The sequence below is a fragment of the Heterodontus francisci genome, unplaced genomic scaffold (genome assembly GCF_036365525.1).
Source record: "Heterodontus francisci isolate sHetFra1 unplaced genomic scaffold, sHetFra1.hap1 HAP1_SCAFFOLD_43, whole genome shotgun sequence".
Taxonomy (NCBI): domain Eukaryota; kingdom Metazoa; phylum Chordata; class Chondrichthyes; order Heterodontiformes; family Heterodontidae; genus Heterodontus; species Heterodontus francisci.
Window position 1 is genome coordinate 2,693,226 of NW_027141852.1, and position 11,513 is coordinate 2,704,738.

At 44.1% G+C, this 11,513-nt stretch overlaps 2 non-coding genes across 2 annotated transcripts; both read right to left on the minus strand.

Moving 5' to 3' along the window:
* Positions 1 to 4,517: 4,517 nt before the first annotated feature.
* trnar-ucg (transfer RNA arginine (anticodon UCG)) lies at positions 4,518 to 4,606 on the minus strand. The gene is given in 2 exon segments: positions 4,518 to 4,553; positions 4,570 to 4,606. It is a non-coding gene; the product is annotated as a tRNA-Arg (tRNA).
* A 5,630-nt stretch (positions 4,607 to 10,236) lies between these two features.
* On the minus strand, positions 10,237 to 10,310 carry trnai-aau (transfer RNA isoleucine (anticodon AAU)). Its single transcript has one exon. It is a non-coding gene; the product is annotated as a tRNA-Ile (tRNA).
* Between the last annotated feature and the right edge of the window lie 1,203 nt (positions 10,311 to 11,513).

Sequence of the window (11,513 nt, forward strand, 5' to 3'; positions counted from 1 at the left end):
CAAGGGCAGACACTCTCACCTCACCTCTTGAGTTCAGCTCTTTTGTCCTTGTTTGAACCAAGGCTGTAATGAGGTCAGGAGCTGAATGGCCCTGGCGGAACCCAACCGAGCGTCACTGAACAGGTTATTGCAAAGTAAGTGCCACTTGATATCACTGTCGATGACATCTTCCATCACTATACTGATGATTGAGAGTAGACTGATGCGGCAGCAATTGGCTGGGTTGGATTTGTCCTGCTATTTGTGTACAGGACATACCTGGGCAATTTTCCACATTGCCGGGTAGATGCCAGTGTTGTAGCTGTACTGGAACAGCTTGGCTATGGGCGCGACAAGTTCTGGAGCACAGGACTTCAGTACTATTGCCGGAATATTGTCAGGGCCCGTAGCCTTTGCTGTATCCAGTGCCTTCAGTCGTTTCTTGATATCACGTTGAGTGAATCGAATTGGCTGAAGACTGGCATCTGTGATGCTGGGGACTTCAGAAGGAGGCCGAGATGGATCATCAACCCGGCACTTCTGGCTGAAGATTGTTTCAGATTCTTCATCCTTGTCTTTTGCACTGATGTGCTGGGCTCCCCCATCATTGAGGTTGGGGATATTTGTGGAGCCACCTCCTCCTGTTGGTTGTTTAATTGTCCACCACCATTCATCATTGGATGTGGCAGGGTGTAGATCTGATCCATTGGTTGTGGGATCACTTAGCCCTGTCTATTACATGCTGCTTCTGCTGTTTGGCATGAAAGTAGTCCTGGGCTGTAGCTTCATCAGGCTGATGCCTCATTTCAAGGTATGCCTGGTGCTACTCCTGGCATGCCCTCCTGCACTCTTCATTGAATTAGGGTTGATCCCCCAGCTTGTTGGTAATGTTAGAGTGGGGGAATATGCCGGGCCATGAGGTTATAGAATGTGGTTGACTACAATTCTGCTGCTGCTAATGGTCCACAGCACCTCATGGATGCCCAGTTATACATTGCTAGATCTGTTCAAAATCTATCCCATTTAGCACAGTGGGAGTGGCACACAACACGATAGAGGGTATCCTCAATGTGAAGACAGGACTTCATCTCCACAAGGACTGTGCAGTGGTCAATCCTACCAATACTGTCATGGACTGATGCATCTGCGGCAGGCAGATTGGTGAGGATGAGGTCAAGTATGTTTTTCCCTCTTGTTAGTTCCCTCATCACCTACTGCAGACCCAATCGAGCAGCTATGTCCGTTAGGACTCGGCCAGCATGGTCAGTAGTGGTGCTACCGAGCCACTCACGGTGATGGACATTGAAATCCCCCAGGCAGACTACATTCTGTGCCCTTGCCACCCTCAGTGCTCCCTCCAAGTGGTGTTCATCAGTCTCTCGCTGTCTCTTGCTGGTTTGCTCAGTACCTTTCTCTGTACCTTTCAAAACGTCAAAGGGTCACTGACCCGAAACGTTGACTCAGCTTCTCTTTCCACAGATGCTGCCAGACCTGCTGAGTGATTCCAGCATTTCTTGTTTTTGTTTCAGATTTCCAGCATCCGCAGTATTTTGCTTTTACCTTTCTCTGTCTGTTCATTTCTGGGTCCTGATAATCTCTTCCTGGTTTTCTGTGTGTCTTTCTCTTTCTGTTCCTTTCTGGGTCCTGATAATCTCTACCCGGTTTTCTGTGTCTTTCTCTGTCTGTTCCTTTCTGGGTCCTGATAATCTCTTCCTGGTTTTCTGTGTGTCTTTCTCTGCCTGCCTCATTGTCGGTGCTGTTACTCTGTGTCCTTGTGTCATTGTGCAGTGAGGGTGAGTCCGTCAGCACGTGTGTTGCTGAGTCCGGGATTCTTGAGTAATCCGACTCCAATCCTATTTTTATAAAAACATTGGGGAAATGAACATATTTCACTAACAGGCAGCTGCAATTTAAAACAGCAGCGGAAGCGTGCTGGGCCCATAACCCAGAGATTGATAGATCGAAACCATTCTCTGCTATTTATGCTTAGTAATAATACAAACAGTTCACTTTCAAAACGTCAAGTATTTACCCATAATAACAAGATGCTTCCAAAGACACTCTATTGCAATCAACTTTTTCCTTCCATTGAACACATCAATCAGCAACAACTCACTTTTGCTCACACGAACACAAGCTGCAAACACGGACCAGCCGAGTCTCTCCCACTTTGTCAACCCCTTCCTGCAGAGCCTCCGCTCCACCACTAAATGGTGATGTTGGCCACAATAAAACCAGGGCAAATGGTCACACTGAGGAGACGGCCAGTCACAGAAAATAAAGCAGCAACAAGGAAAACCTTTACACAACAACAGGGTACATCTTTACACAACAGAAAACATATTTACACACCTTTAGACAACAGGGAGAATACAATCACGTTTCTCCATCTCAGTCCCGTTGTCTCTCTCTCTCTGTCCCTCAGTTTTGCTTCCTCACAGTCTATTGGTTTTCTGTGTGTTTTTCTCTCTGTCCCGTTGTCGATTGTGTGACTCAGCGTCTTTGTAACATTGTGTAGCCAGGTTGAGCCTCCCAACACCTGTGTTGCTGTAATAAAAACAGAAAATGCTGGAAATGCTCAGTCGGTCTGGCAGCATCTGTGGAGAAAGAAACAGTTAACAGTTCATGTCTGTTTCCTTAGCTCACATTAACTTTGTTCTCTCTCCACAGATGCTGCCAGACCTGCTGACCATTTCAAGCATTTTCTGTTTATGTTTCAGATTTCCAGCATCTGCAGTATTTTGCTTTTGTATGTGTGTTGCTATGTCTGGGACTGTTTGAGTGCAATGCTATTGCTTTGTAAACAGCGTTGAAACAAACATTTATCTCGCTAACACACAGCACTAATACACAGCTGGATATAAACAGCAGCCTGCAGCAGAGGGCGCAGTGGAAGTTTATTAACACAAATAATTCACCAACACTATATTTACTGCTATCCACATTCACACCACGCTTCATCTTAACACGTTTTACTCTTTATTTACATCAACTTCTTGCTTCCAATAAACACTTCAATTTGGAACACAGCTTCCAAATCACCTTTATTCACAAACCCGAACACAAGCTGCAAATGCTGCAAACACACACCAGCCCAGACTTTCCCCTTTCTGTCAACCCATTCCTGCATCACTGCCTCTCCACCAACAGTTGTCGCTAGAATCATACAATCATAGAATGGCTAAAGCACAGAAGGAGGTAATTCGGCCTGTCGAACCCGTGCTGGCTCTCTGTTAGAGCAACTCACCTCGTGTCACTCCCCAGTCAGTTCAATTTTGGTGGTGGGAAAACTTCTCGAAAGAATAATTCGGGACAAAATTAATAGTCCCATGGACAAATGTGGGTTAATTCAAGAAAGCCAGCATGGATTTCTTAAGGGAAAATCATGTTTAACTGTCCTGCTGGAGTTTTTTGATGAGGTAACAGAGAGGGTTGATGAGGGCAATGCTGTTGATGTGGTCCACATGGACTTTCAAAAGGTCTGGCGGCATCTGAAAGGTTACTGACCTGAAATGTTAACTCTGCTTCTCTCTCCACAGATGCTGCCAGACCTGCTGAGTATTTCCAGCACTTTTTGTTTATATTTCCGATTTCTAGCATCTGCAGTATTTTGCTTTTATTGACTTTCAAAAGGAGTTTGATACAATGCAACACAACAGACTTGTGAACAAAGTTATAACTCATGGAATAAAAGGGACAGTAGTAACATGGACATGGAATTGGCTGAGTGACAGGAAACAAAGAGTAGTGATCAGTGGATGTTCTTCGGGCGAGAGGAAGGTTTGTTGTGGAGTTCCCTAGGAGTCAGTGTTGGGACCCTTGCCTTTCCTGATATATATTAATGACCTAGACTTTGGTGTACTGGGCAGAATTTCAAAGTTTCTGGATGATACGAAAATTGGAAGCATTGTGAATGTGTAGTAACAATTCTGTGATTCTGTGATTCCAATATTCAAGTCATTTATATATATGGTGGTCCTGACACTGACCCTTGTGGACATCACTGTTCACCATCTTCCATTCTGAAAAACAACTAAATATCACAACTCACTTTTTTTGATATTTCATACATTTTTTAATCTAAGCAGATACTGACCCTCCTATTCCAGGAGCCTGAGTTTTGTTCCCCAGCCTTTTATGTGGTAGTTTGTCAAACGCTTTCTTAAAATCCATATAGACAACATCCATTGCTTTCCCTTCATCAACCATTCTGTTACTTCATCAGAAATATCAGTTATTTATTAATAGATGCAGTACTGAAACAGGTCCTTCGGCCCATCAAGTCTGTGCCGACCAACAACCACCCATTTATCCTAATCCTGCATTAATCCCATATTCCCGATCACAGCCCCACCATTCTTCTCCCACCTGCCTGCACTGGGGGCAATTTACAATGGCCAATTTGCCGATCAATCTGCAAGTCTTTAGCTGTGCGAGGAAACCCACGCAGTCACAGGAAGAACTCAAACTGCGCACAGGTACTGAACACGGGTCGCTGGAGCTGTGAGGCTGCGGTGCGAAACACTGATCGCCCAAAATGACCGTGGTAGGATTCGAACCGACAATCTTCTGATAAGCTCGTTAAATACACCGAAGTCAGACACCTTATCCATTCGGCCACACAGCCAATAGCGATGTAGTGGTAAGGTGCTGAAGCTCTCAGTTTTAGGTCTACCCAAACCAAGTTCAAGACCTGAATCATGAACCGATTGCCTCATTAGTTCTGTGAATAATACAATGATTTAATAGACAAAGTTTTGAAACATTCCTGCCCATAAATCTTGATAACAGAGAGTGTGTAGATCTCCTGGCTCAGAATGTTTAATGGATACAGTCCTCAGATCCGACAAGGAACCCCTGAACATCCACAGTAAAAACAGTGTGGATGAGGAAATGCAAGAGCCGGGAGCTGAAACTCAGGGACGGCCGAGCTCTCCTGTCATTGAGCTTGTGTGTCTGCTCTGCTCGCCGCACTTCCGGCTCTACTTTGTTTCCAATGAAAAGATGAAAAGGGCCGTTCGGTTTTCCTCTCACTGACAGCGTGTTTCACTCGGGTTAATATAACCCGGGACTTTTGCTGCTGAAATGAATTCTGCAAGGTCCCAGCAAACACACCGGCTCCCTCCTTTCTCCCCTCTTTCTATCGGATTGTTTTACCAGGAGGGGCTCAATAATAACAAACCCCCTGCAGGGAATGACCGCAAATTGAGCATCTAAATGGGGCAAGGAGGCAGCTTTCTGGGTTCTAGGTTCCCCCTACCCCGCCCCTCCCTCCCTCCAGTCCAAGCCCCTCTTCACTTTCTTTGGGACTTTGATGAGGGTGAAATGGGGAAAGTTCCCATTGATGTTTGAATGCTGAATTGCTGCAAAGATCTGCGCACGCGCGATGTAGCCCCGCCCCCAGTGGGACGTCACAATGAGGAGTGGAGCGCATGCGCATCCTTCCCCAACCCAGTCTGTGAGGCCATTCACTCAATCAGGGGAAGATGCTTTAAATCAGCTGCTAATGGAGACTTCCCGGGCCCGGGGGAAGGGAACAAACAGCATCTGCTTCCAGCAGCCACTGCTTTGGGAGCGTGTCCGCAGATGTGCTCAGAGATTAGCATTGAGTGGTGGGAAGTTGAGGGGGAGTCGGGGAGTGTTTGGAACAGACACTGTTGAGCAGGAGCTGCTCCCGGAACATGGAGTGAGCCGGGGACACGGGGAAGGGAGAGTTCATTCTCGGACAGTGTCTGTACAGGCTCAGGGAGACACAATGGGAAGAAATCACTATTGAGGGAATTTTCCTGCTTTAGTTCCAGTCTCTCACTGTTTGTTGGATCGTGAACAGTGGGGGGAAAAATAGCCGCAAAATAACGATGTGGACAGTTAGACAAAGAGCATTTATTGCAGACACCAGGTGAGAAGTGTGAAAGGCACATTTTAAATAGTGGCTGCTTGTTTTCCGTTGAAATAGAAATGTGACTGTGTAAAGGTCACTGCTCTATCGGACAGTCCCAGTCATTGAGCAGTGCAGGGCTTGTGTTGTTTCTGAATGTCACAAACTTGTTGTAAAACCACTGCAAACACCTGGTAAACAGAAGCTGAATGCTGCAGTACTGCAGTGGAGTCAGACACTGACACTCTTTGTGTTCCTGGTTTTCATTTTGTGATTGTTCATAATGATTATTATTGGGACGATTACATTGATCGCTTTTGTATCTTCTACCTCACCAGTTCTTTCATTCCTGCAGGAAAATACATGAAGGAACCTGACTGGATGTGGTGATTCTTGGACACAAGGAAAAGTGCAGCGTGCTCATTCCAACACACAGTCGGTACAGGATCACTCCCAAAGCACAGAGATACTGCCAGTTCATCAGTTCCACTGGAGCAAACAAAATAAGTAGTCAGACAGACATTGATCCCAAAGTCAAGAGTGACACATTTTCAATCCAACAGTCAAACAACAGCAGGAGAGACAGAAGTTGTTTCTATTTCACTCCAATTCAGTACAGCTGACAGGTTGATACATCAATCACAGTCCAAAAACAAACTCACTATCAGATCTAAATAAACTCTGTCACCATGGTAACATTTTAAATATAAAATCTGAAATAGAACAGACAAAATTTACCTGATTGAAAGGTACAGAATGAATGCAAGGAGGCTTCAAGGGGATTTGGACAGGTTAAATGAATGGGCAAGAACATGGCAGATGGAATATAATGTGAATAAGTGTGAAGTTCTCCACTTTGGTAGAATAAACAGAAAGACAGAGTATTTCTTAAATGGTGAGAGGCTGGGAAGTGTCGATGTCCAAAGTCACCTGGGTGTCCTTGTTCATGAGACACTAAAAGCTCGTATGCAGGTGCAGCAAGCAATTAGGAAGGCAAATGGTATGTTGGCTTCATTGAAAGCGTATTTGAGTACATGAGTAAAGATGTATGAAGTCTAGATGAGACCGCACCTGGAGTATTCTGTACAATTTTGGTTTCCTTATCTAAGGAAGGATAGACTTGTCACAGAGGGAGTGCAACAGAGATTCACTGGTCTCATCCCCTCGGATGGTGGGATTGTCTTATGATGAGAGACTGCAGAAACTGGGCCTAAATTCTCTAGAGTATTGAAGAGTGAGAAGTGATCTCATTGAAAAAGGCAAATTTCTTACAGGATGTCACAGGGTAGATATGGATAGGATGTTTCCTCTGTCTAGTGAGTCCAGAACAAGGGGACACAGTCTCAGAATAAGGGCAGACTGAGATGAGCAGGAATTTCTTTACTCAGAGGGTGAGAAATCTGTGGAATTCTTTATCCCAGAGGGCTGTGGAAGATCAATCATTGAACATATTCAAGACATAAATCGATAGTTTTCTAAATACTAACAAGATCAAGGGATATGGAGATGGCAGAGAAAAATGGCGTAGAGGTAGATGATCAGTCACGATCTGTTTGAATGTTGGAGCAGGCTAGATGGGCTGAATGGCCTAATGCCCCTATTTCCTATGATCCTATGAATCCCAATAATGTACATCAGAACGTTAGACCAAGTTATGCATTACATACCAGTTCAAAAATCCCACAGAGATTAAGACTGAAAGATACAGTATCAAGCCATTACTACAAAATGAAGGACTTGGAGCTTGCAGACCAGCCCATGTATAAGATTGAAAGTTATATTTTCATTCACAATCGTTTTCACAGAGCTGAATATTGAATACCAATCCACAACTTGCACAGGATTACCAAATAAAACCTACAACTGTAAAATACAGTTAATCCATATTTTAAATTAAACACAAGGCAAACAAATCTTGATACATTAAGAGAGCGGGAAACAGTGAGAGCAGAGTGGAGCATAAAGAGCCCAGGAGAGAGAGGGAGCAAGAGTTCACTCGGAGAGCAGGGAACAGCGAGAGCAGGCGTCAAAAAAGGCAAAGGAATACACAATTAATGGGAGAACACTGAATGGTGCAGAGGAAGTGAGGGACGTTGGAGTGAATGTCCACAGATCCCTGAAGTAGCAGTACAGGTCAATAAGGTGGTTCAGCAGGTCCTTTCCTTTATTAACTGAGGTATGGAGTATAAGGGAGACCTGGGTGTCCATGTCAATAAGTCACTGACAGCTAACATGCAGGTGTAGCAAGCAATTAGGAAGGCTAATAGTATGTTGGCCTTTATCGCAAGAGGATTTGAGTACAGGAGTAGTGAATTCTTGCTTCAATTGTATAGAACCTTGGTTAGACTGCACTTGGAGTACTGTGTGCAGTTTTGATCCCCTTGCCTTAGGAAGGATATTATTGCCATAGATAGACTGCAAAGAAGGTTCATCAGACTTGTTCCTGGGATGGTGGAACTGTCCGATGTGGAGAGATTGGGAAACTGGGGCTCTATTGTGTAGAGTTTTGAAGAATGAGAGGTGATCTCATTGAAACCTACAAAATATTTAAAGGACAGTCAGGGTAGATGCAGCTAAGATGTTTCCCCTGGTTGGGGAGTCGAGAACCAGGGGACACAATTTCAAAATAAGGGGCAAGCCACTTAGGACAGAGATGAGGAGAAATGTTGTTACTCAGAGGGTTGTGAATCTTTGGAATTCTGTACCCCAGAGGGCTGTGGAAGCTCAGTCATTGAGTATGTTTGAAGCAGAGATTGATAGATTTCTAGATACAAATGACATAAGGGAATATGAGGAAAGTGTGGGGAAAAGGGCATTGAAGTGGATGATCAGCCATGATCATATTGAATGGTGGGGCAGGCTCGATGGGCTGAATGGCCGACTCCGGCTCCGATGTTCCTATGTTCCGAACTCCACATTATCGATGAGACACAGCCTCAGGCCGACTTGTCGGGTGTTGCAAACAGATAACACTGCTTCTGATCTTCACCAGAACAGAGAGTGAGATGTAAAATTGATCATCAAACAGACTGTGAGAGAATACAACAGAATAAAACACATGGAGAGACACTGTGGAATAACACATAGATTTGATTGGAATGTTGAATTATGATTGGAATGGATAAAACAGCAGATTAAATTGGGACAGAAAAGAGAAACTGATGGGAAGAAGGAAGAAAAGAAAGGATGGATCTGTTCACTTTTTTCAGTTTTTTCACTGGTCCATCAAAGCTGTATTAAAAAAAGATGCAAAAAACAGACAGTATCACCAAAAAGGGAGATTAAATGCTGCCGAAACCTTGGATCGAAGGATGCCCCAACAGATCACCTGTTTAACTGTCTCCTCACTGGGGGATTTCAATCAATGAGCAATATTATTCTCTCCTTTTCTTTTGTTAAATGAAACCACTACTGTCACTTGGAGTTAATATCCCTGTGTTCCAACTCCTGAATAATAAAATTGTGAGTTTCGTGATATTTTCTGGACACATTTCCTGCTGAAAGAACTATGAACTCTTTTCTAATTTACACAATACTATCTACACACTCATCAAGCCTCCGAAACTGGCATCCTTGGTGCTGCTCTCTCCTCCCAAACCTCATCTCATGTGACTGTTACATCATCACTCTGATTGTGGGAGGGGTTAATCCCACTGTCTTCAGCATTAACCCTTTACATCCTCATACTGCACTGTCTGTCCAAAACAATCGGTGGAGGGAACTTGAATTATCAAAACAGCAACAGCTGCCAGTTGAAAATCAACTCAACCCATCAGAGAGAGACTGTCAGAGAACTTCCTGCATCCAGTCCTGACCCCGTCACATTAAGCAGCTGCTCACCCAGACCCCACTCTCATCAACACTGAACATTTTTACTGAGACCCTTCAAATACTGTTTATAAAAGGCCGCAAAGATCAAAGTTCACACAGTTGTATTAAATACAACAAAGTTTAATATCTTCTCACCGTTTCTCGGTAACCACATGAGACATAGGTTTTCTTATTTGGTTCCTTTGATTTTTCTTGTTCCTGACTGACAAATATTCCAAACCTCAGATAAACCCTCCCACTTGCGTCATGTCCCAGTCTCGGTTAAAAGCAACACATAATGACACAAACACTCTCCTTCAGTGAGATGAATATCAAGCTGTTTTCCAGGTTGAATGTTACTGTGAACAAATTTATGTCAAAGAAGTTACGTTTGATGGATCAGCACTGAAATTCTGTCGAAGGAGGAACAGCCATTCCAAACTCAAATCCTTCACAAAGGCTGTTTTTTTTGTGATTGAAATTCATCAAGTATTTTGAATTAAAGTTAACAAGACACAGATGTCAATATAGATAATGTAACTTTTCAAGCATGTTGCTACTGTGAAATGAGGCTCTGCTGGGAGTTGAATCTAGGATCTCCTGTTTATTAGGCAGGTGCTTTAACCAACTAAGCTACAGAGCCAGATCACAAATACATGAGTAATTGAAATCAGAGGAAGGCCTTGTAGATAGTGGGCAGGCTTTGGCGAGTCAAGAGCTGAGTTCGTCACGGCAGTATTCTCAGCCTCTGACTCGCTCTTGTAGTTGTAGCTGTAGTTGTAATTGTAATAGGCAACCGTCCGTCTCGGAAGGCGATGGGCTACACCCGGGGTGTACGTCACCTCTCTATGAAACATCGTTTGTTGTGGCTGTCGAGGATGACTCGTGAGTGACAATCCCTTCCGCAGCTGGTACAGATGAATGTCATTGGCCCGAGGTCGACTGATAATGTTTCCTTCCTCTGAGCTCTCTTTCCCACCATCTGGTCATTTCTTTTGTCCTCTGCTTTTCCCATGGTCTTCCTGAATGCCTTTCTCCAGGAATTCCAGTCAGCAGGAAGGACTTCCCATGCATCGACTCCAATCCCAGTCTGCTTGAGATCTCGCTTTGCAGATGTCCTTGTGCACAGACTTGGGTGACCTGTTGGTCTCGTGCTGATAGCAAGCTCACCAAAGAGCATGTCTTTGGCAAAGCGACCGTCATCCATTCAGCACACATGACCCAGTCAACAGAGTCACCGCTGACTCAAGAGGGCAAACATGCTGCAGATCCCTGCACGCTGGTGTACTTCTGCATTCGGCACTCTGTCCTGCCAGGAGATGCCCAATATCCATCTGTACTTTCCCTGAGCTACAGGTTATTGCAAGTTTCTCTGGCTGTGTTTATTTTAGGTGATTTTGTACTCAGGTTCTTTTGGAATCCATGTGTTTGCAGATCTTTGTGAGTGAGAGATGTGGTAATATGTTTAAAAGATTTCCCTATAAATTATTCAATTCTCCATCTTTCCCCGAACTTTGCACAAACACATTAATATGGGAATCACACACATCAGGCCGTCAAACCTGTCTGCTAAACATTGAAAGGTGACAGTGTTTATTGTGACGGGGTTCCATTTATTCAGACACATCTTGATGATTCACACATGTAAAAATTTGTATATTATGTTCATGACATAATGACATAAATAAACATTTCCTTGCACTTGCCATGCTTGGTGTACATTTTCTCTGCTGATGCCCCCTGAATATATATGAGAGAACATGGTGACGAGGTTGAGATTAAAGTCTGTAAATATAGGCAGCAAACAGCAGCAGGGACTGCAGTGAACAAGATTTACGTGACATAT